Source organism: Ursus americanus, chromosome 13 (assembly GCF_024610735.1).
Source record: "Ursus americanus isolate L20-20 chromosome 13, mUrsAme1.1.p, whole genome shotgun sequence".
NCBI classification, from domain to species: Eukaryota; Metazoa; Chordata; class Mammalia; order Carnivora; family Ursidae; genus Ursus; species Ursus americanus.
Genome location: NC_142139.1, coordinates 41,501,980 through 41,525,632, shown reverse-complemented (window position 1 = coordinate 41,525,632; position 23,653 = coordinate 41,501,980). Strand labels below are relative to the sequence as shown.

Genomic DNA, 23,653 nt, shown 5'->3' with positions numbered 1-23,653 from the left:
ATCTCTGTAGAATAAATAAATAAAATCTTTAAAAAAAAAAAAAGAAAAGAAACCCAAAAGAAAACAGTCATTGTTCCTACCCACATCATTAGCGGCGGCATCGAAAGCGTCTTGCCAGTACCTGCCAGCATAAACTTTTAGAGACTGAACAAATCAAGCTAAAAATTGTCTTTAGGGATAGATTTGGTGTGCAGCGAGCAGTGTCATTTTTAGTGGAGTGGTGAGAGGAGAGAGTTCTGACATTGTTATCGCCCCAGGATTTCAGGATGGCATTTTCAAAGGTTCCTTGGGCATTACTGTATTACCCGATTGGTTTATTTCCACTCAACAGGCAAATTCTCACCAAGCAGCACTTGGAGAGTAGTGAATTACAGCCGCTCTGAAAAGGCCAATAAACAGATCACTCCTGAGCCCCAAGGTAAATATCCAGCTCTTTCTAGTGTAGTCAGCGGACAGAAATTCAAAGGACAGAATTCAACCCAAGGGCAGACCAAAGAAAAGGTCAGAATCTATGCTGTTAATTCTCAGAAAGACTCCCTACCCCATTTATATTCAGCGCCTTATGAGAAGTTCCTTCCACTAGTGTTCCAAGACAAAGCAGAAATGACAAGCTGACCAGACAATCAGGAAACCATGGAAGACAGCATTAAAATGATAATGCAAGAAAAACAATTCAAGATGTAGATGCCGTGTTTACTTTTGAAAGATACAGTGGAATTTCCAATGGAGGATTTAATAAACATAGAATTTTCCAGGAAAATAAGACAGGACTTGGGGAAATCTGAGAATACTAATAAGGAACACTGTCATTAAACAAACCTTGACACTGAAGGTAATGATATATTCCATGATCCAAAATAGAGTCATGGTATGTACCTGAAAGGAATAGTGTAGAAAAGGGTAGAAAGAAAAGTGAGAGCACAAGGAAAAGAATGTGCACATATGAAGGTGAGTGAGGTGTGGTGTTAACCCTCCACCGAGTCCAGAGTATGACTGAGTTATCTCACCGTGAAGACATCCACTAATCTATGTGGCCTTGCCCAACTCAGCCAAATCCCAATTTACCTTAAGAGAGGAGGAAGGCAGAGGTTTTTGGTTGTTTTTAAATTGATCCTTAATTGCTAAATGTACCTACGTTTGCAGAGGAAGGAAACATAATGTGCGTCATAAAAAATTCAATCAAATTCTTTGCCTCGTTGGTTGAGGTTGTGACAGTCAAAGTGTTCTGAATCATTCCTGCTCTTTTGTCTCTTTCAGCTGAAGGGCAGGTATTACATCTGTTAAGGGTGAAATCAAGTGGAAATCTGAAACTAGAGGTCAAGTAGGGCCAGGAGGTAGTGACCCAGGCACAGTCCTTCCTCCCATCCCCTGGTGAAGGAACCTGGAAATACAAGTTATGGTGCATCAATCCCATAACCACATTCTAAAAATATTGATGGAAAAATTAGTCTCCATTTTTATAGGTCAAAAATTGTCTAGTGAAAAAAAGCACTGGTGTGCATAGGCCACAAGAACAATAATGCCTCTTTCACTAGGGGCTAACCTCATCTTTGGATGTCTGGAACTCTAAGGACTTTAAAATTAACTGTGTAAAAAGCATTTGAATCTAAAGCTGTCTCTGTTTCATAATTTAAAGCTGGTGATTTCCTGGGGGAGTGGAGGGGTAAAAATGCTACCAGTTGCTCTATGGGGTTGGATTACAGGTGGAAACAAATTTGGGGTTCCCAGAATGCTTTGAATCTGACAGGCGTTTCATGCGACAAACCTTTCTCTCCACCCCAATTTGTCAGCAACATGCGGGTTTTCACCATGGGGCATGCATTTTCAAAATAAATCATATCCATCAAAAATAAATCATATCCATCCTGCAAACCCTCAAAAATCAACATCTCCCTTCTCTAATTAGCTAGAGCTGTAGCATGAACTAGAGCCCCACGGAAGCTAATAGAAAGGAAATCTGAGTAGTTTTGCAACACGACCCAAATTTAAGAGGGAGAGGAAACCCATCTTTTTAAAATTATTAAAGCAACCGCTTTTAAGATCGCAGAATATCCACTTTTCCCCCTCGGTGCAAAACGACGTTAACAGCTTCACTTCCGAAGCTGTGCACAGATACCGCAGGCAGGGCGGAGGGGCCCGGTCCCCGGGGGACCTGGGCCAGCCCGGGCCCGAGTGCGACGCCTCGTCGAGGCTTAGCACTTCCGCGGCCCGGGCTGACAGCGCCGGCAGCCGCGCGTCCTCACCGGCGCCCGCTCCGGCCCGGCGTCGCAGCACCGCGGGAAGGATCCGGAAGCGGATTCGCGACAGGCTGCCCACACCGCAGTCCGTCCGGACCTGGCCCGGAGCCCAAGGCTCAGGTGGACCGGGCCGCGCCGCCCCAGCCCCGGCGCTGACTTACTGCCTGTGGGCGACTCGCTCGGCGGAGAACTGGCGCGCCGGCGGGCGGCGGCCGGAGGCGGGCGGCGGGCGGCGGGCGGCGGCTCCGCCTCGGCTCGGGCGGCGGTCCCCTCCCGGGCCGGGGTTTGCTCGCGCGCGGCCCCGGCGGCGGCAGGCGACCTCGGCCGGCGCGCTCCTCCGCGCCCGCTCCTCCCGGAGCCGTGCCTGGAGGTGGAGTTGCTTCACCGCCTGATGTGCTCCGAGAGCCGGGCTGAGGTGGCCGAAACAGCCGAGCGGGAGGAAAGCTGCCTCCCAGCTGGACGCTGGAGGCCCTTCGCTCGGGGTCCCCGGCTCCGCAAGGCTCTCTGGTTGGTCATTTCCATTCTGTGCCGAGGCGCAGGGCGGACAGACATCTGTTTTCCATAAGCCGCGAGGCACAGGCAAATCCTGGATTACGTGTTGCCCAGCCCTCGCAGCATTCCCAAACCCCGCACCGCAGCTAATCCCCGCACAAAGAGCAGGCGAACAACACGCAAGTGGGTGCTCAGTTCCAGAAAGGTTTCCCAGTGCGATGACTAAAGGCTCCTGCGCCCAGCCTCCGGCGAAGGGCCAATCGCAGCCCAGGGGGGCAGGGGAGGGGGGTTGGCTCGGTTTGCAGGTCTAGTCCGGCAAGCCCGTCCTCCCTGCCAGTCCTGTAAACACAAATGCAAACTCTGTCCCTCCCGGGGAAATGACTTGTTTGATGAGGCTGAGAGAACTGAAAAGGGCCAGCGTCCATTACAGGACAGTTTATACTATTGAAAGCAGTCACGACGCCTGAATGTGAGACAGGAAAAAGCCTCTGCGTTTACTTTAGTAAATTCTGACAATGAGTCAACTGCGACACAATCAGCACTGAAAATGATGAGAAATTACTACCTCTTAGGGAATTATTGTTTATTCTGTAAAATAGGTTGGGGTCGGAAGTCTCTCCCCACTCCCCACCCCCGACTTTCTCCATTCCTTCTAGAAACGTTCATGCGTGCCTCCCATGTGCCAGGCACTAGGCTGAAAAGAGAAAGTTGGAAAAAGCCTGCAGTCTGTACTCTAAAGCGCCTTACTATTGGGGAGCGGTGGGGGGGGGGGTGAGTGGAGGACACCAACAATTTCAGCGCATGGAGAAATTGCTATGATAGAGTGTACGCCCAGAGGGTTAAGGGAACATAGAAGCAGGTTTGCAATCATGCTAGAAATCAAGGAAGGCTTCCCACAGGAGGCTGCATTTGAGTTTTGAAAACTGAGCAGGCATCAGGCAGAATGTAGAGAGAGAGGCAGGGGGAGGATCTGAACTTCTGTATGGCTGCAGAAAACAGGTGAGAGAAACAGAGGTGAGAGATATGATTATGGAGTCAGACCTCTAAGGTTTCATCTGCTAAAGTCTGGGATTTGACCTTTGGAAGCTATGGGAACCTTTGTGTTTTGGACAGATTACTGAGGAAGGTAAATGGAAGGAAGACAGCCTAGGAAGGGGGTGGAGGTGGGCAAGGACAGATGGGAAGGACTCTAAAGACGTGAGAGAGGCGAAACCGTTAGGATGTGGTGCCTGGGAACAAGGAGGAGAGTCGAGCTGGAGGCTCTCAGCCAGGTTCTGACACGCATGTGCACGCATGTGGATGGAGAGTACCCTCTGCCAAGACAGAGAAATGAAGGGGGAGCAAGTGGGACCAGAGAAACGATGAGCTGAGTTTAGGCAAGTTGACCGTATGGCTTTTGTAGGATATCCACATGCAGATATCCCAGCAGGCAAGACAGCCCCTTGGATCTGTAAGGCAGTTCCGGTGTTATGGACTAGAATGCAAATTCAAGAGTTGTCCACCTTTAAGCAGAAGGTAAATACAGGAGTAGAAAACAATTCACTTCGTTTGCTAGGCTGCCATAACAAAGTTCCACAAACTGAGTGGCTTCGACAACAGAAATGTATTGTCTCACGCTTCTGGAGGCTAGATATCCAAGACCAGGGTATCAGCAGAACCATGATCTATCTGACAGTGCCAGGCAAGAATCTGTTCCAGGACTCTCTCCTCGCTTCGGGTAGTTCCTTGGCTTGTGTAGTTCCTTGGCTTGTGGCATCATAACCACAATCTTCACATAGTACTCTCCCTGCGGGAGGGTGTCCACATTTCCCCTTTCTGTCAGGACACCAGTCATATTGGATTAGGGGCCCACCCTACTCCAGGGTGATCTCATTTTAATTAATTACATCTGTCCTTATTTTTATTTCCTATCTGGAAATGACCTTATTTCCATATAAGGTAACATTCTGAGGTAGTGCCGGTTAAGACTTCAACCTACGAGTTTCAGGGGGACACCATTTAACCCACGACATTCACACAATTTGGACTGAGTTATTCGGAGCAGGACTGAACATGTTGATGAGGAGAAACACCAGCTTTAAGCAGGCGCAGAGAGCAGCTCTGGGTGGAAACTGAGAAAAACTGATGGAAAGGTCCATGAGGGATGACCCACACACAGGGAAGGGGCATGTTTTTAAAAAGGAGTATTTAACACTGCCACATGCTTAAAAAGCCAGGAAAGATAAAGTTAGAAATTGCCTATTGCTTTTGGGTTGTTGCAATCATGGGATCAAATGGCCGGACTAGTAGATGAACTTCAAAGGGCCCACTTAACTCCAACATTTTATGACTTTAAAACCATTGTCCAGGCAAACCCATTGAGAGAAGTGTGGGATAGCAGACATTTGTTTGAGTCTCGCCTCCCACACCACATCCTGCTTTCTCAGCTTCCCTTGCAGGTAGGGCTTGAAACTGTGATGTGGACTCTGGCAATCAGATGGATAGACATTAGACTTCAGTTGGGATGAAGGCAATAAGAGACAACAGACCCCAGAGAAGCCATTTTCTGTCTGGTGGTAGGACCTGGCAGAGTGACATGGACCCTGAGGGCCCACAGGGGCGAAGGTCCACCACAGGGTCTGTGGTGGCTGTGTTCAGAGGAGCAGAACTAGGGCTCATTCTGGAACCATCCAATGGTCTAATTTAGGTATTACTCTCAGCTGAGTAGCCTCCGAGCCTGATTCTCTAGATTTCTTGGAGATTCTCTGAGCCACTTAGTATTCTTCTTTTTCATTTACTTTTTTAAAGATTTTATTTATTTATTTGAGAGACGGAGAGAGATAGCAGGAGACAGCACGAGCAGAGGGAAAGGGAGAAGCAGGCTCCCCGCTGATCAGGGAGCCCGACGTGGGGCTCAATCCCAGGACCCTGGGATCACGACCTGAGCTTAAAGCGGACGCCCAACCAACTAAGCCCCCCAGGTACCCCAATATCCTTCTTTTTGAATAGAATAGTTTTATCTAGATAAAATTCACATACTATAAAATTCATCTATTTAAGTGTACAATTCAGTGGTTTTTAGTATATTCACAAAGCTGTGCAACCGTCATCACTATCTAATTCCAGAACATTTTCATCACCCCAGAAAGAAATCTCATGCACACTAGTGGTCACTCCCCATTCCCCCCTCCTCTCAGCCCCTGGTGACCACTAATCCACTTTCTATCTCTAAGGATTCGCTTATTCTGGACATTTTATATACATGGAATCATACAATTTGCAGCCTTTTGTGTTTTGCTCCTTTCACTTAGCAAATTTTTTCCAAGGATTATCCATACTGCAACACGTTCCAGTACTTCATTCCTTTTTAGTGGCAAATAATATTCCATTGTATGAATAGACCACATTTTGTTTATCCATTCATCAGTTGATGGACGTGTGGATTGTTTCCACTCTTTGGCCAGTGTGAATAAGGCTGCTATGAACACATGAGTACGGTTTTTTGTTTGGACATGTATTTTCATTTCTCTTGGATATTCCTAAGAGTAGAGTTGCTGGGTCATAGGATAATTCTGTGTTTAAAATTTTGAGGAACTGCCAGACTGTTTTCCAAATCAGTTACATCATTTTATATTACCGCTGGCAATGTACGAGGGTTCCAGTTTCCTAGTGGGTGTGAAGTGGTATTCATTGTGGTTTAGCTAGGCATTTCCCTAATGACTAATAATGCTGAGTATCTTTTCATGTGCTTATCGGCCATTTGTGTATCTTCTTTGAAGAAATGTCCGTTGAAATCTTTTGCACATTCTATTTTATTTTAAAGATTTATTTAAGGGCGCCTGGGTGGCTCAGATGGTTAAGGGTTTGCCTTCGGCTCAGGTCATGATCTCCAGGTCCTGGGATAGAGCCCTGTGCAGGGTTCCCGGCTCAGAGGGGAGTCTGCTTCTCCCTCTCCCTCTCCCTCTCCCTCTGGCTCTCCCTCTGCCTCTCCCCCTGCTCATGCTCTCTCTTGGTGTCTGTCCGTCTCAAATGAATAAAGTCATGAAAGAAAGAAAGAAGAAAGAAAGAAAGAAAGAAAGAAAGAAAGAAAGAAAGAAAGAAAGAAAGAAAGAAGAGAGGAAGAAAGGGAGAAAGAAAGAAAGAAAAGATTTCCTTATTTGAGAGAGAGAGAACATGCGCAGGTGTATGAGTGGGGAGGAGCAGAAGGGGAGGGAGGGAGAGAGAGAGAGAGAAGCAGACTCCTTGTTGAGCATGGAGCCCAACATAGGAGCTCGATCCCAGGACCCTAATATCATGCCATGAGTTGAAATCAGGAGTCGGATGCTCAACTGACGGAGTGTCTCAGGAGCCCCAGAAATCTTTTGCACATTTTTAAAAAATAATTTTTAAAATTGCAGTTAAATATACATAACCTAGAATTTACCATTTTAACCATTTTTATGTGTGCAGTTCAGTGACATGAAGTACATTCACAATGTTATGCAACCACCATTCTTTCCCCATTGAAAAAAAAAGATTTTATTTATGTATTTGACAGAGAGAGAGAACACAAGTAGGCAGAGTGTCAGGCAGAGGGAGAGGGAGAAGCAGACTCCCCACTGAGGAGACAGCCTGATGCGGGGCTCGATCCCAGGACCCTGGGATTATGACCTGAGCTGAAGGCAGATGTTTAACTGACTGAGCCACCCGGGTGTCCCTCTTCCCCCATTTTAAATTGTCTTTTAAAATTTATCTTTTATTATTGAACTTTTATATTCTGGATACAAGTCCTTTATCAGATATATGATTTGAAAATATTTTCTCTTATTCTGTAGGTTGTCCTTTCACTTTCTTTGTGGTGTCCTTATATTTTTTAATAAATTCATTTTATGGTCAAACCAACTAGAGTAGTTTCTATTGTCAGTAGTTAAGAACACTGGCAGATGCACTGAGTTCTATTAAATACAATCCTTTACTATCTTACTTTCTATAACAATCTGTCTCATTTCTCATCTTCTATCCAATAGTGCCTCAGAATTTTGTTTTTTTTCCCCTAGAGCTTTTCTCATTCTTTTTTTTTAAAACATGTATTTATTTGTTTGGGGGAGGGGTGGAGAGTCAGAGGGAGAGAGAATCTCAATCAGACTCCCCACTGAGAGTGGAGCACGATGTGGGGCTTGATCTCATGACCCTGAGACCACAACCTGAGCCGAAAGCGAGAGTCAGATGCTCAACTGACTGTGCCATCCAGGCACCCCAGAACTTTATCTTATTCTATCTGAATCCCACTCGCCCACATCTTACATTTCCGGGGCACAGACCCAAAGTATCGATGGCCACCACCAACACAATTATAGCTACCAGCAGCCCCCCCCAACTATTCCCACCTCTATCCAGTCCTGACCCAGAACCTTGGAAGTCATGTGCAGTGTTCTCCCTCTCTCCAGACCCCTCCCACTCCACCCCTCCCTTCCCTCTGTTACACTGCCATCACCGTGTGGGATCTTATGAATGATATCAGTGTCCTATTTAATCTTTACACCATCCGTAGTGTGCAGGACAAGGCTTTGCCAAAACTTGGAGCACAACGTGTTAAACTGAACTGAACCTTGTGACTTATTTTCTTATTTTTTTAAATTCTGAAACATGTATACAATCTTTGATTTTCAACTCTTCTCTTAATGGTCACATTTGGAGGATTAGGACTTAATCTGGGATGCAGGATGAATGTACAGTGTTCAATTTATGGCTGGAAGAATGGAATTCTTTTGGGAGTTAATCTCTAGGAGTTTGTGAAATGGTGAAAAAAGGGAAAGCTTCCCAGAGAAAGTTCTCAGGACCCAGAGAGGAGCAAAGACTATTATTTGGGGCATCATGAGTCAAGGTGAAGGCATTTCCTGGCAGATTTTTCTGGTGGATGGGGCTTCATGACTGGCACTGCTCAGGGTTTGAGTCTGCTTAGTTTTTGTAGGCTTTCTTATCCCGCCCTCCTGCCCCTGCACCTGCACAGAAATCTTAAACTTTCCAGATTCAGGGCCAGCTGAAAGGCACCTGTTTGAAATAGCTGGAAAGGGCCTGGGTTCATTCAGTCATAAGTCCAACTGGTGTTTACTGAGCACACACTTTAAATGCAAGGCGCCTCTCTGGGCACAAAAAGGAACAAGGTTTACTTCCCGGAATAAGGAGCTGGATGATGAGTAGGATGCTCAAAATACAATTAACTGCAGCCCAAAGCAGAATTACAGAGGTATAAAAAATTGTCTTGAGGATTCACACGCAGAACTCACCCACTTTTTCAAGTAGCAGGAGAGGCTTTACGGAAAAGGTGGGGAGGGAGAGCTAGGCTTTGCTTACAAACTTAGGACCTCTAAGCCTGATCCCTGCTCTCCAGGAGCTCCCACACTAGTGGCAAAGAAAATCACATGTACATGCGGCTGTAATTCAAGACCATATGAGATAAAAGGGATTTGAAAGTCACCGGAAACTGAGATCACTTCCTACTCCAGTAACCAGAACTTCAGGGAAGGGTGGGCTTGGGCCCTAAGAGATGAAATGAATTTATTAAAATGCATATTTCAGATAAAAAGCAATTAGATGCTCTAGAGAATTTGGAAAACCCAGAAAAGTATAAAGAATAAAACAGAAATCTATCTATAGACCTACTATCTATGATAAATAAATTGCAAGACATACAATATGCTTAGTACATATTCGAATATGAATAGAATTAGTAAATGACATTACCATTTATTGTCTCTCTTTTTCTTCTTTGTGCATATTTTTACTTTTTTTTTTTTAAAGATTTTATTTATTTATTTGACAGAGAGACACAGCCAGCGAGAGAGGGAACACAAGCAGGGGGAGTGGAAGATGAAGAAGCAGGCTCCTAGCGGAGGAGCCTGATGTGGGGCTCGATCCCAGAACGCTGGGATCACGCCCTGAGCCCAAGGCAGATGCCCAACCACTGCGCTACCCAGGCGCCCCTGTGCATATTTTTACTATACATATAATCTGGAACTTTTTTTTAAGAAGATTTTATTTATTTATTTCACAGAGACAGAGCACAAGCAGGGAGAGTGGCAGGGAGAGGGAGAAGCAGGCTCCCCGCAGAGCAAGGAGCCTGATGCGGGGCTCAATCCCAAGACCCCAAGGCCCAATCAACTTAGCCACCTAGGTGCCCCTGGAACCTGTTTTTAAAAAACATATCCTGTCAAGGGTGCATGGGTGGCTCAGTCAGTAGAGCGTGGGACTCTTGATTTTGGGATTGTAGGTTTGAGCCCCAAGTTGGGTGTGGAGATTACTTAAGAATAAACTCTTTAAAAAAAAATAAAATAAGAAAATAAAAAATAAAATCTTAAAAAATCCTATAATATTCATTTTATATCAAATTATTAGAAAACACCTTTTTAAATAACCAAGAATATGCCATTAATTGATGTATCATTTATACAGCAAGTTTCCAGACTGTTCACATTTAGATTGTTTCTAAACTTCCAATTATTATAAATGAAACTTCAATGAAATTGCTAAACACAAATCTTTGTCCACATCTCTATATTTTCAAGACAGACCCCTGTAAGTGGAATTATCAAGTCAAGGTGTATTCACATTTCTAGGGCTCTCAAGAGAGTAAGACTGCACAATTACTTTCTTGAAAGGTTATATCAATTTACATTCCCATTAGCAATGTATGAAATTGAGATATGCATCTTCACCAACGGTGTTCCTTTAAAGTATCTGCTAATCTGACTTTTTTCATGACACATCTCCAAAGGCAAGAGAAACAAAAGAAAAAATGAACTTGTGGGACTTCATCAAGATAAAAAGCTTCTGCACAGCCAAGGAAACTGTCAAAGAAACTAAGAGGCAGCCCACGGAAATGGGAGAAGATATTTGCAAATGACACTGCAGATAAAAGACTGGTATCCAAGATCTACAAAGAACTTCTCAAACTCAATACACGAGAAACAAATAATCAAATCAAAAACTGGGCAGAAGATAATAGATACTTTTCCAGTGAAGACATACAAATGGCTAACAGACACATGAAAAAATATTCAAAATCATTAGCCATCAGGGAAATTCAAATCAAAACCACATTGAGATACCACCTTATGCCAGTTCGAATGGCAAAAATTGACAAGGCAAGAAACAACGAACGTTGGAGAGGATGTGGAGAAAGGGGATCCATCTTACATTGTTGGTGGGAATGCAAGTTGGTACAGCCACTTTGGAAAACAGTGTGGAGGTCCCTTAAAAAGTTAAGAATTGAACTATCCTATGATCCAGCAATTGCACTACGGGGTATTTACCCCAAAGATACAGACGTAGTGAAGAGAAGGGACATATGCACCCCAATGTTCATAGCAGCATTGTCCACAATAGCTAAATCGTGGAAGGAGCTGAGATGCCCTTCAACAGATGACTAGATTAAGAAGATGTGGTCCATATATACAATGGAATATTACTCAGCCATCAGAAAAAATGATTACCCAACATTTGCAGCAACATGGACGGGACTGGAGGAGATTATGCTAAGTGAAATAAGTCAAGCAGAGAAAGACAATTATCATATGGTTTCACTCATTTATGGAACATAAGAAATAGCAGGAAGATTGGTAGGAGAAGGAAGGAAGAATGAAGGGGGGTAAACAGAAGGGGGAATGAACCATGAGTGACTATGGACTCTGGGAAACAAACTGAGGGCTTCAGAGGGGAGGGGGGTGGGGGATTGGGATAGGCCAGTGATGGGTATTAAGGAGGGCACATATTGAATGGTGCACTGGGTATTAGACGCAAATAATGAACCATGGAACATTACATCAAAAACTAAGGATATACTGTATGGTGACTAACATAACATAATACAAAATTATTATAAAAAATAATAAATAAAATATCTGCTACTCTGATAAGGAGAAAATAGTAAATCGTTTTTAAATTTTGTATTTATTCATTAATATAATATATGTCACTTATACTTCAATTAAAAATAACATTTTTTTCAATTTGTATTTATTTGATCACTAGCGATGTGGAACATTTTAAATATGATCATTTCCATTAATATTTCCTTTAAGTTTCCAGTTCATGTTCTTTGTCCATTTTGGGGGAGGAAGTTGGGGAGAATCTGCAATTCTCTCAGTCGATCTTGGCTCTCCCATGGTTATCATTGTGTGAGCATCAGCCACGGTAAGCGTGGTCTCATTCATTCATTTTCCTCTCTCTCCCTCCCTCTCCCCCAACTCTTCTTTCTCCCTACGCACCTCCAGGACAGCCCCCGAACATAGCCACCTACTTCATCCGGTGCTCAAAGAAACCGTGCTCTCCTCTAACACTGGAGGTAAAACATGTGCTATTGGGACAGTATGTCCACATTGTCAGGGGCCATTTGTCACTGAGCCTCTCTCCTTCAGCGCTGACTTTAGAACCTAAGACCCAAGATTAAACTCCACAGCGTTCCTCTCTTGATTTCCCAAGTTTCAACTGACCTGTACCTTCCTGCCTTCATGGTGTCTGTTCCTGCTGAGCCTGGTGTGGCCGTTCCTACATTTTCTCTAGACCGAATCCTGATGAGGACGCTCAAAGAGTGGCCCTTGGATGAAGGTAATCTCTTCCTCTGACTCTCAGAGCACACTGTAGTTCATTGACAGTGTTTTCTAACATGTAATGTAATGTTCTGGTTACTTGTGCGTGCCGTTCCCCTATGTCACGACTTTATAAACTCCTTGAAGAGTCTACTTGCATAGGGTCTATGTTTCCTGTATGTCTGGATTTCTGTAATAGAGTTAGCAGAAATCCAAAAGTGTTCGACAAACTAAAAAATTAAAAGTCATTTAACAGAGACACTAGGAGGAAAGAGAGCTACTTTGAAAGGGAAAACAAACCTTAATTTTAATTGTATTGGCTATGGTAATATTACAGACTGAATTGTGTCTTGTACCCCCCCCCACCTGCCACCCCCAGGGAGGGCCAAATTAATGCATTGACTCCCTAACCCCCCCATTAAGATATTTAGAGATAGGGACCATGGGGAAATAATTGAGGTTAAATGAAGTCATAAGGATGGGACCCTAATCCAATAGGATTAGTATCTTTATAAGAAGAGGAAGGGACACAGAGCTCTCTCTCTCCACTTGTGTGCACGGTTAAAGGGCCACGTGAAGGCACAACCTCTATCTTTGAACCCGGACTGGATTCCTCACAAGAACCTGATCATGCAGGTATCTAGATCTTAGACTTTCAGCCTTCAGAACTCTGAGAAAATAAGTTTCTGTTGTTTAAATCACCCAGGCTGTGGCATCTTGTTATGGCAACCTGAGCCGACTGATAACAGAGGTAATGGTAAGATGTTAGGTAGAAATGGAAGACAGTCAGTCTAAACAAAGGAATATTAGTAACCTAATCAAAGAGCTCACAGAATCTCATGGAGAGACCATTTAGGGGGTGGTAAATAAAGGAGGAACTGGGAAACATGCCTCCTTTTGTCTTGTCCTAAAAGGCACAAGATACTCTCTTATTCTGCATCCTTTTAAATCCCCTATGGCAAAGGAATAACTGATAAAAATTACAACTGGAGTCCAGGGACTGAGAAACTGAGTGGGGCTAAACAATTAATTTTAGATCAGATATAAAATCAGCAAAGGGAAATGAGCGCTAAAATAATATTTCCAAACAATTGGGAATCTGACAAGGAAATGACCACTGGCTTCCACGAGAGTAAGAGCATCCTCTCTTACAGTGTTTTCTGGATGCTATATTGATCTTCTTGATGCATCCCATGCATCAGGGTCCTTTGGAAGGACCATGCATTAGCCACAGAAAGATGGTCCTGAGCCTCCAGGGACATTACTCAATCGGGGCATCAGGCCAGATCACAGAACCACAGATGACTTCAAAACCAAGCCTTAAGGAAGAACACATTAGAAAGGCAAGACAGGAAGAGAATAATTCTCTCTGGGATCTTAGTATTTGTTCTCAGGTCCTTGCCAAAAACTCACTCATCATAAGCTCTGCATATGTTAAATACGTGTCATGCTTTTGAAGTCTCAAACAAAAAAATCTTACTTGGACAAAACAAACACAATAAAAAGAGGCAAAGGGCTTTTTGAGAACCCTACTTCTTAGAACTGTTGTAATTCAATGTCTTTTCAATTCTTGCATTAGCGATTCAAAAGAAGAAACCATGAAAATGTTTCTTTCAAAATGTCCTTTTATCCAACATAAGGAGAAAATATGGTGACAATTGAGTCACTTTCTTATTCTTTATGATCGATTTCAATGTATTCTGAGGCTAACATCCAAAACATGTATATCGGATACATAGATTCTTTTTTTAAAATAAACTTTTAGGGGCGCCTGGGTGGCTCAGTCAGTTAAGCATCTGCCTTTGGCTCAGGTCATGATCCCAGGGTTCCTTGATCAAGCCCCGCGTCGGGCTCCCTGCTCAGTGGGGAGTCTGCTTCTGCCTCTCCCCCTGGCTCGTGCTCTCTCCCTCTTTCTCTGTCAAATAGATAAATAAAATCTTTAAAATAAAATAAGCTTTTAATAAGTATAAATTACAAACAGGAAAGTGCACAAGTCCTAAAGCAACAGCTCCATTAATTATCACAAAGGAACGAAAACAGGGTAAACACCAGCCAGATCAAGAAACAGACCATGACCAGCACCACCGATCCCCCCTTTCCAAGTGTAGTTTTGAGCTAGATATATTTTGTCATGATAGGAAGTGCCTAGATCGGTCCACGAAAGCTAAATGGTTTATGAATACATTGCCCGGGGCTGGAGGGACATCTCCATTTACCAAGGCCTTTCTTATCTAACTTAGATTCCTTAATCAATTGCAGGGTGCTCGTGGGAACACAAACTAGCATAACCATCCAGTGTTACTGGAAAGTAGTTTAAGGATATGTATCTAGATCCTTAAAAATGTTTGTACGTTATGCTCTAGTAATTCCAGCTTAAAAATTTTTCTCAAGGCAGTATCAGAGGTGCGCTGATGGGTATTTGTCTGGACCACAACATAGGGGTAGTAGCTCTGGGATAGCTCTGTCCCTTCCTAACTGTGCGATCCGGGACAAAATATTTCACCAACTGTTCTGTGCCTCGGTTTCCTCATCTGTTACATGGTAACAATAGTAGGTTGTTACAAAGAGTCACATAAAAAACTTGAAACAGTGCCTGTCACATAGTGGTTTAACACTTGTTAAGAACTATTAGTTATTATTACAAAACCATTCATCACATTATTTATAACAGAAACAATGTTTGAAAGATGTGAAATGACCAGAAATAGGGGAATAAATGCATACACTCTTGCGCACCCATACAAAAGCATATGAAGCACCCCTCGGGGGATGGCACAGGGGTTAAAAATGCAGGTTCTGGAGCCCAAATGCCAGCCTGCCCCTGACCAGCTGTGTGACCTTGGGCAACTTTCTTAACTCTCTGAGCGTCAGTTTCCTCATTTGAAAATAGAGACTAAAGGGCGCTGGATGGCTCAGTTGGTTACACATCTGACTCTTGGTTTTGGCTCAGGTCATGCTCTTAGGGTCATGAGGTCAAGCTCTACGCTCAGCTCAGAGTCTGCTTCAGTTTCTCTCTCCTTCTGCCCCTCCACCAGCTTGCTCTCTCTCTCTCTCTCAAATAAATATTTTTTTTAAAAAAAAAAGAAAGAAAATAGAGAATAAGAATATCTATCTTGGAGTGTTCACTAGCTTGTAAACATAAAGCACTTAGAACAGTCCCTGATATACAGTTAGTGCTTAAGCAGTGTTAGTCCTCGCCATCGTTAGTCGAAGAGTTGTAGCCTGATGGCCTGGTGATACCACACGCACAAAGGTTTCCAGTCAGTGGCTGAGAAAGTACGTGCTCTGTGAGGAGAAGGTGAACGGAACAAAACCTAAATCCCTTTCGGAATTAGTAAGGGAATTACAGATACAAGCCTAGGCCTGGATGCTATGTGCACATTTACCATGAGAAGGAACTGGAAAGAGCTGTTCCACTGGCAGCACCAGAATGCATTGCTTTGACTAAAAGGAAAAAAAAAAGTCCCCCAAACAAGAACTCCCGCCACAGCAACAGACAAGACTTGGGGAGAGAAAAAAGCTGGGCTGCTTTCCCTAATCTCCAGCACCCCCCACCTCCTCTTTTCTTCTCCCTGCCCCCTGCCCCCCTCCCCTCGTCGCCTTGGGCTTCCCAGGGACTGCAGGACAGGGAGTGGAGATTTCCCACCACTTGGGGAAGGAGGCATGCATACCCCAGCTCCCACAGAAACGACCTGGGGGGCTGCGCTGAGGTGACCCCTGCCCCACTTTTAAAGCTCTCGGTGTGAGTGTGGACACAAGCCAGATGTGCTTTCCTTCCAAAGGACCAGGTTTACAGCCAGCCTTGGAAATTCACACGGTATTGCGGCACTGCTGTGACCCAGTAACCTCAATTTCTGGATAGGACAAAGGCCAGCAGTCCCCAAGCCCTAGTCCCTTCACTGTCAGCCTCTCCCGTCCGCCAAGAACTTGCTCCTCCAAAGGCACACCAGAAGCCCAGACAGCACCAGCTCTGTGCAGAGGGCCGCCCTGGAGCCCTGGGCGGCAGGGCCTGGGAGAGAAAGGAAGCTTCCACTGGAGGCCCGTATTCCCTGAATACCCCTGGACAGCAACGGGGAAGGCTGGGCGGCTGCCACGGCCCCCTCCGGGCCCGCCAGTGACAGCTCAGACAATGGCGGCCCTTGGTTCACTGCGGGCGCGGAGTGTGGGAAGAGAGCTGCTTTGTCCAGGCCTTGTCGCTATCTTTCCTCGCCACAGTTCCAACCAGACTTCTGGGGCGTGTAGGGTCACTGCCACCTTACAGGGTCTTTCCATTCTCTTTTCGCAATGGACCAGCGTTAATGAATATTTATGCTGTGCCCCCAGTGTGCCCAGACCACAGATAGTCTCCAGAAGACGTCATAGTTATCCTTGTGGAGGACACAAAGGGGCCATGTTTCGAAGGAATCACTGATCACTGCTTTGTTGTTGTTGTTGTTAAAAATGCGCTTAAGGAGGGACGTCTGGCTGGCATAGTCGGCTGAGCAACCCACTCTTGGTTTTGGCTCAGGTCCTGACGTCAGGGTTGTGAGATCGAGCCCTGCGTTGGGCTCCGGGCTCTGGGCTCAGTGCGGAGTGGGCTTCAGATTCTCTCTCCCTCTGCCCCTCCCTCTCGTGCTCTCTCTCTCTCTCAAATAAATAAAATAAACCTTAAAAAAAATGCTCTTAAGGAAATCGAATCATCCAGTGAGGAGTGCAGGTCAACAATCTTATCCTGAGAGCCCTCGTTCTTATGCTCGGGTCCCAGGGGAGGAACCAGTATGTCAGTGACTCGGTAACTACATTTGGCTCTCCTGGGCCTTTCTGGAAGCGCACTCTTGCCCACTGCTGGTGAGACACTGGAGGGCCCCGGCAGGAGCCAGCCTTGCAGATTTCACCGGACTGGGGCGACAGACAGAAACTCCTCAGCAACATTTTGAAGCTCTTGTATTTAAAATCAACTCAGCCAGGGGCCCCGGCTGGCTCAGTCGGGAGAGCACGCGACTCTTGATCTCAGGGTTGTAAGTTCGAGCTCCATGTTGGGTGTAGAGATCACTTAAAAAAAAAAATCTTAAAAAAAAAATAAAAAGTAAAAAATAAAATTACAGGGTGCCTGGGGGTGGGGGGCTCAGTTGCTTAAGTGTCTGCCTTTGGCCCAGGTCATGATCCTGGAGTCCTGGGATTGAGTACCGAGTTGGGCTCCCTGCTCAGTGGGGAGTCTGCTTCTCCCTCTGCCCCTCCCCCCACTTGTGCTCTCTCTTTCTCTCAAATAAATAAAAAAAAAATTGTCTTTCAATGTTGCAACTGGGAATACCTTGGAAAACTCTATGACTTGAAGTTATCTTGGAAAATACACGGTGCTCTTTACGGTATATAGTTCCAAAGTCAGGTTACAGCTTCAGAGTTCAGTTTCCACTCTGTGTTTTACTCTTCTGGGAAGAGCAGAGAGGTTGGGGGAAGGAAAGTTCCCATGTGGTGAGAACTCCATCCTCAGAGGGTCCTTGGTGGGATCTCAGGATATACGTATTTAGCTCTTTAACACTTCAAAGAACACATGAAAACTGCCAGCCCTGCGTTTATTTACATGGAGGCTACAGATTTAAATGTTTTCCTCCTACACACCCCTTAAGAGATACATAACATTTTCCAAGTGAGTTCCAGAGATTGGTGTCCAAGAGCGTATCTGCTGTTTGTAAAGTCAGAGGTCGGCCGTTTGGCTCCTTGCGGTTTCTAGAGTCAACTGTTTGAGTAATTTCACTCAAGTTCTATTTGCAGTTCTCAGCTGTAAAATGTGAAGTGTGTCCTTCCTTAAGGGTCAGCTTGTCAGGTACGGTACTAGAAAGTGCAGGCTGAGAGTGGGCAAACACACCTGGTAGTGAAAGACCTACCAGGAACCGTTCTCCTTGAAAAGCTGATCAGGGCTGCAGGTGTAATAAGGGTGTGATAGGGGTTCCAGCAGGTGCAACTTGAGGTGTGTCTCAATGGCTCCCAGGGGTTCCCCAGAGTGTGCAATCCCAAATTCACCTTCCATCTTTTTTGATAGGTCCCTTTAACATCCTGGATAACAAAATAGTATGTCTATTAAGTGAACGTGACGATGTCGATGTGCCGCATTTGAAAATTTAGGTAGACAGAAAATACATGGAATGCAAAGGATTATGAATGAAATCGGTGTTCCATTGCTCCACTCAGGGAGGTCAGCAGGCTCTCTGTTCCTTAGCCATCATCTGCAGGGACTAAACCCTCCAAACTCACACACATGAGTCTGTGGTGTAGCTATATTCTTCACTCCCCACCACTGCGCCAGATTTGTTCCCAGCTCCAGACCCTGCCTTGCAGGTTCATACTTCTGTAACTTGTCAGACATTTAAATCTTCTCTGCTTGGCACTCCGCGGGGCATCATCTAGAAACCTCAATCAGAATGAACGAGATGATCCATCTGTGATGGAAGAGGGATGGCTCCACGCCAAACACTATGGAGGGCCTTCTCCGTGTTCTATCCTTTCAATCCTCATCAAAGCCCAAGAAGGTAGATATGATTATTATTCCCACGTTTGCGTGAGGAAAACAAGAACTGGAGAGGTTAAGTAACTTCCCAGAGTCCTCAGTAGTCACTAGAAACCAGCAGACCAGTGATTCAAGTTCAGATCTCTTTGAGCTATGTTCTGGTCTTGGTGCCTCTATGGGATATTCTACTTTCCATAAAACTTACCATGAACATTTGTAATAAACACAGAAGTAGACATAATAGTACAATGGATCCTGAAATATTCAGCACTCAAGATCTTGCCACATGTGCTTCGTCCTCATGAGACAATTTTCTTTGGTTCCGTTTCCTGTCGGTTCCATCTCATCCAGGATTACTCATTCATTCACATGCTGGGTTTCAAACAAACCAAACAACTGGTTTTTCCCTGAATATTGTCTCCTGCCTCTGCACCTTTGCACCGGCCGATTCCCTTGACTCAACAGCTTCCACCATTGGTACACTGATGTCCACAAGACCCACCACTGACCAAACGAATCAGAAACTGTGAGCACCAGTCACTCTTCCCTCCACCTCCATTTAACCCACTCCTCCTCAATCTTCCATACTCCCTCCCTTCTTGTGTTATCCATTCCTCACAAAGCCTTCACTGATGTCCCAAGTCTGGCTACGGGTGCTCCCTCCCATCTTGTACATATGTCTGTCATAACACTGCCCCATGGAATTCCTCAACAGAATGTGAATTCCTCTAGAGCCAACACCACGGTTTTGAGCTCTCTATCCCCAGAGACTAGCACACAGTGACAGGTGATCAGTAAATGTTTGAGTGAGGAAGGGAGGAAGACAAAGAGAGCAGCAGGAGAGAAAGGAATGAACATGACACCATCTGAGTTCCTAACCTGGCAGGTCTCTGGCTATGAGGAGCCCCTCGAACCTCTTCTGTGTTTGGCACACCAAGAACGTTCACCATTGTACGGATGCGGCATGGGTCTTGCAGCAGCCAGAAGATGGGCAGAGAGAAGAAGCAAGAAAATATGAGACTAGCACCTGTGGCCACACATAGAGCAATGGATCTCCTGCTACTCAGAGCTGCTTTTTTTCTAGCTGCGCCCAAGTTTTGCCTCTAGAAAACTGTATCTGTTTAATGCATTTTCCAATTATCTTCAAACATCCAAAGACATGGGTGTCTTCTTATCACATAAAGTAACAGACTTGAATGTGTTACCTCCTGAGAAAATAAGAAGCGTATTTTTCAAAGGACATTCTCAAACTAGCAGATTCCAGGAGAGTATTTCAGGCCCATCTATTACTTCTCAGATGATCCCTCCGTATGGATAAGCATGATCAACAGTGAGCTCTGGGGTGATTTCACACCATGAAGAAGTGATGCTTACAGGTCCCTGTGAGGGAGATTTCTGTCAGATCTAGAGTCATAGATGGGAAGCTAGAATGGACCTTGAAGATGTCACCTCATGGACAAGATCAGGAAACCGTGGTGCGGAGCAGGTGTGCTTATCCGGAGCCTCCCGATGGCTGGTGGAGGAGCAGAGACCAGAGGGCCAGCTGGCAGCTCTGTCTGCCATGCCGCGCCCTCCCACCATTCCCCTTCTCCAGATGCCACCGGCAAACCAGATAGGCATTCCACAAACTCGGTCTGTATTTTGGACTGCCTCTGGGTGCTGGGAGCAGTCATAACTAAAGAATTCATATTGACTGAGCATTTGTGAGAACTCGTTCCCATTACATTTCAGCCTTACCTTAGGCCAGGGACACAGACATTGTGCCCCCACCACCTAGCTGGGGAAGCTGAGTCTTAGAGTGAAGAGGCACCTTGCCCGATGTTATACAAGAACGCAGGCAAAGGTAGGCTTGAACCAGGTTTGTCCAAACCAGAGGTTGTCCTTTCAACTTCCGTGTTCTTGAGTGTCTGCTTCTGTGTGTCATCCCTCTTGTGGCACCACATCACGCAACATGGGCCCACCCATGTGGCTGGGCCAGGCCCCAAACGCCTCCCCGCAGCTGGCACTTCCTGGCCTTTGGCTCAGTGGGGCTAGACTGTTAGATTCGGCACTCTCACCCATTTAAAGGAAGTAGTTCTTGGCTTTCCTTCCCAATTGCCAATTAGCTTCTTCAGGAGGACACATTTTGGTAGCAGTGACTAGATGAATTCTTGAAAAGCTGTGAGTATAAATGCCAGCTATAGTCCACAGGAAATCTTCAGTTCATAACACAAGGCTATGTCCTGGATCCCTTCCTGGTGACTCACATTTCAGGTGGCTTACTGGCTGTGTGACTTTGTGCAAGTTACTTAACCTCTCGGCCTCAGCTCCCTTCTCTGTAAAACGAGGACAATACCTGTCCTTACTTTAAGGAGTTGGTGAGGACTGAGTGAGATAAAACTCTGGCACAAAGTAAGTGCTCAATAAATGGTCCTTGTTATTACCATTGATATGTGCCATGTCAGAGTATTTCATCCACACACGCTTGCTTATTTGATTTTGTGCTCCCATGAGAACAGTCCTCAGTGTTTAAAGCCTCTAGAACACTGTTATTGTACATCTCTTATGTGGGCGTTAGCCTCTGTAAATTCTGCCTCTGAAATTCCGGGAACCTGGCATGCCCACCATTCTGATAAAAGATGCTGGACATTTGTGTCTTGTGGGGTCTCCTGGAATTCACCCCATCCTCTCTGTCACTGGCCCTCCACTTTGTCCTTCCTCATTCTGCCATCTTGCCATTTGGGGGTGTTTGCCCAGTGGGAATGGGCAATGCACAGATCTGAAGGAGGCTAAGGTGTGTGAGGCCTGAGGCGGGAGGCCAGGATGAGGCAGCCCTGTCCTTTCCCTGCTGAGCCTCCACCCCACCTGCCTGTCCCTTTACAAGACCACCCATGGGGCAACTCATCCCCCCTCTCCTGGGCTCTCAGGCCACTGCAGGAGACGATGGCTTCACTTAGAGACCTCCTGCTATTCTCATACACTGAGCTGAAACATTCAGGTTGCTTTGGGTCAAATTCATTTAAAAAACACCTCTGCATCTGACTTAATTCCTCCAGGATCCCCCAAACGTGTTGGCTTTAAATGAGGTGTATCCAGATAACAAATACAAATTCTGGGGCTTAGAAGTGGGAAGATGTGGGGCTCCTGGGTGGTTCAGTTGTTAAGCGTCTGCCTTCGGCTCAGGGTGTGATCCCAGGGTCCTGGGATGGAGCCCGGCATCGGGCTCCCTGCTCCGCTGGGAGCCTGATTCTTCCTCTCCCACTCCCCCTGCTCGTGTTCCCTCTCTCGCTGGCTGTCTCTCTCTCGGTCAAATAAATAAATAAAATCTTAAAAAAATTAAATCTCTTTAAAAAAAAAAAAAAGAAGTGGGAAGATGTATAAAGTGCCAGATGTCATCAAGTCCCATGAGTTGCCTTTAGTTTCTCTGAAAGTTAAAAATCCACCTTTCCAGTTTCTCGGGCTCTTGTCCATACAAACACTGACAGTGAGTTCACCGACTTCACATCGTGAGGCTCCTTAGAAAAGCCAGAACAAAATTCTCTGATCAGAGCTGCCATGGGTGATTTTCCCGTTAGCAGGAGGCAGTTATTTCCAACGAGATTCCCAGGGCTCTCCCTGCGCCATCCCCTCCCCCTTGTGGCCCGAGGAACACAGCACACCCCCCTTGCCTCCCGCCCCCCTCTGCGCCACGAAGGGCGTCTTAGCGCCCAATGGAGAAGCCGGGATGATGGACTCAGGCAGCAAAGACTGGAGCCCGAGCAGTTTTCTGCCCTCGCTCATTTATATACAAGCACGAAACCAGAAAGAACCCCAGGTGGGCTAGCTAAGCCCATTTCAGGTTTCACCCCCTCTCCCATGGCGGCCACTTGGCTCCCCTGACTTCTCTCTTGGGTAGTCAAGGACAAATGCTCGAATCGCCTGGGGCTGTTCCTTCATTCCTGAGCCCCACTGCAGACAGCCAGAGTACCCTTTGAACACTTTTATGGGCAGTAAAACTTTACAGCCTGCCGGCTCCAAACCATTCCCACATTTCTGAATAGAACTATTTATGACACACAAGACGACTAGGGTTTGCCCTTTGAAAACACAGCAGATACGAGACCCCTTCCAAGCGGGTCGACAGAGTTCCATCGGCTAACAGCCGGCTTACAGAAGTCCCATAGTGGCAGAGCCAAACTCCTGACTGTGAACACTTCAGTCAGGAAACAAAACAGCCTCTGAGCCTCACCACATCACTGAAGCAGCCGTGTGCTTTGCTTCTCCCATGTTGCTTTGGTGTCAAGCCCACTTTCTCTCCCCTCGTTTTTCGCTTCCCTGCGCATTTCTTGCCTGGGTTGACCAGGACCCTTAGGAGCTTTGTCAGCAAACCCCAGAGAAATGATCTTCTCCTTCCGTGGTTAGCAGGCAACACATGAAAACCAAGAAAAAGCTAGCAATTCAATTGCAACTTGTTTCTCTTAAACGGTGCCCAGGATTAACCAACTAGCCCATAAAAAGCATCATCACACACCAGAATCGTCCTTACCCGTGTTCCATAACGGCCACTCCTGTGGATCAGAGACTGGCCCCGGCCTCCTCGGATGTGGGGACTCAGCTCTCTGCGGCCCACAGACAATTGGGCCCATTATAGTCATCAGGCTGCTGAGTTAAAGGGTGGCCCTTACAAAAATATAAACAGCTTGTCAGCACAAGCCAAAGGGGCGGGGCTGCAGTATCAGGGGACAATGGGAGCCAATGATCCGCCTCCTCAGGCTCTGTCAGCTTAAGATATTATGTTTCATCCTGAAGTCGGGGAGACCAGAGAGCTGGAGACGGAGCCAAACTGGAAGGGCCAAGTCCTCATCTTTATAGCCCAGCAGCATGAAAGGAGTCCAAGTTGAAAAGTTTAATCACCGCCTGCAGACCAATTTCAAGGA

At 45.8% G+C, this 23,653-nt stretch overlaps 1 protein-coding gene across 4 annotated transcripts in view; it reads right to left on the bottom strand.

Annotated features, from left to right (window-relative positions):
* Positions 1 to 23,383, bottom strand: part of TRIM2 (tripartite motif containing 2) — a 116,295-nt gene extending 92,912 nt beyond the window's left edge. Inside the window, exon 1 of one of the 4 annotated variants that reach the window (XM_087866526.1) lies at positions 23,263 to 23,383. The gene's annotated coding sequence lies outside the window, so the exon portion shown is untranslated. Of the gene's footprint in view, positions 1 to 2,398; positions 2,748 to 23,262 lie in introns of those variants that run through there. The other 3 variants (XM_045798789.2, XM_045798791.2, XM_045798790.2) reach the window with 3 other exon arrangements.
* Between the last annotated feature and the right edge of the window lie 270 nt (positions 23,384 to 23,653).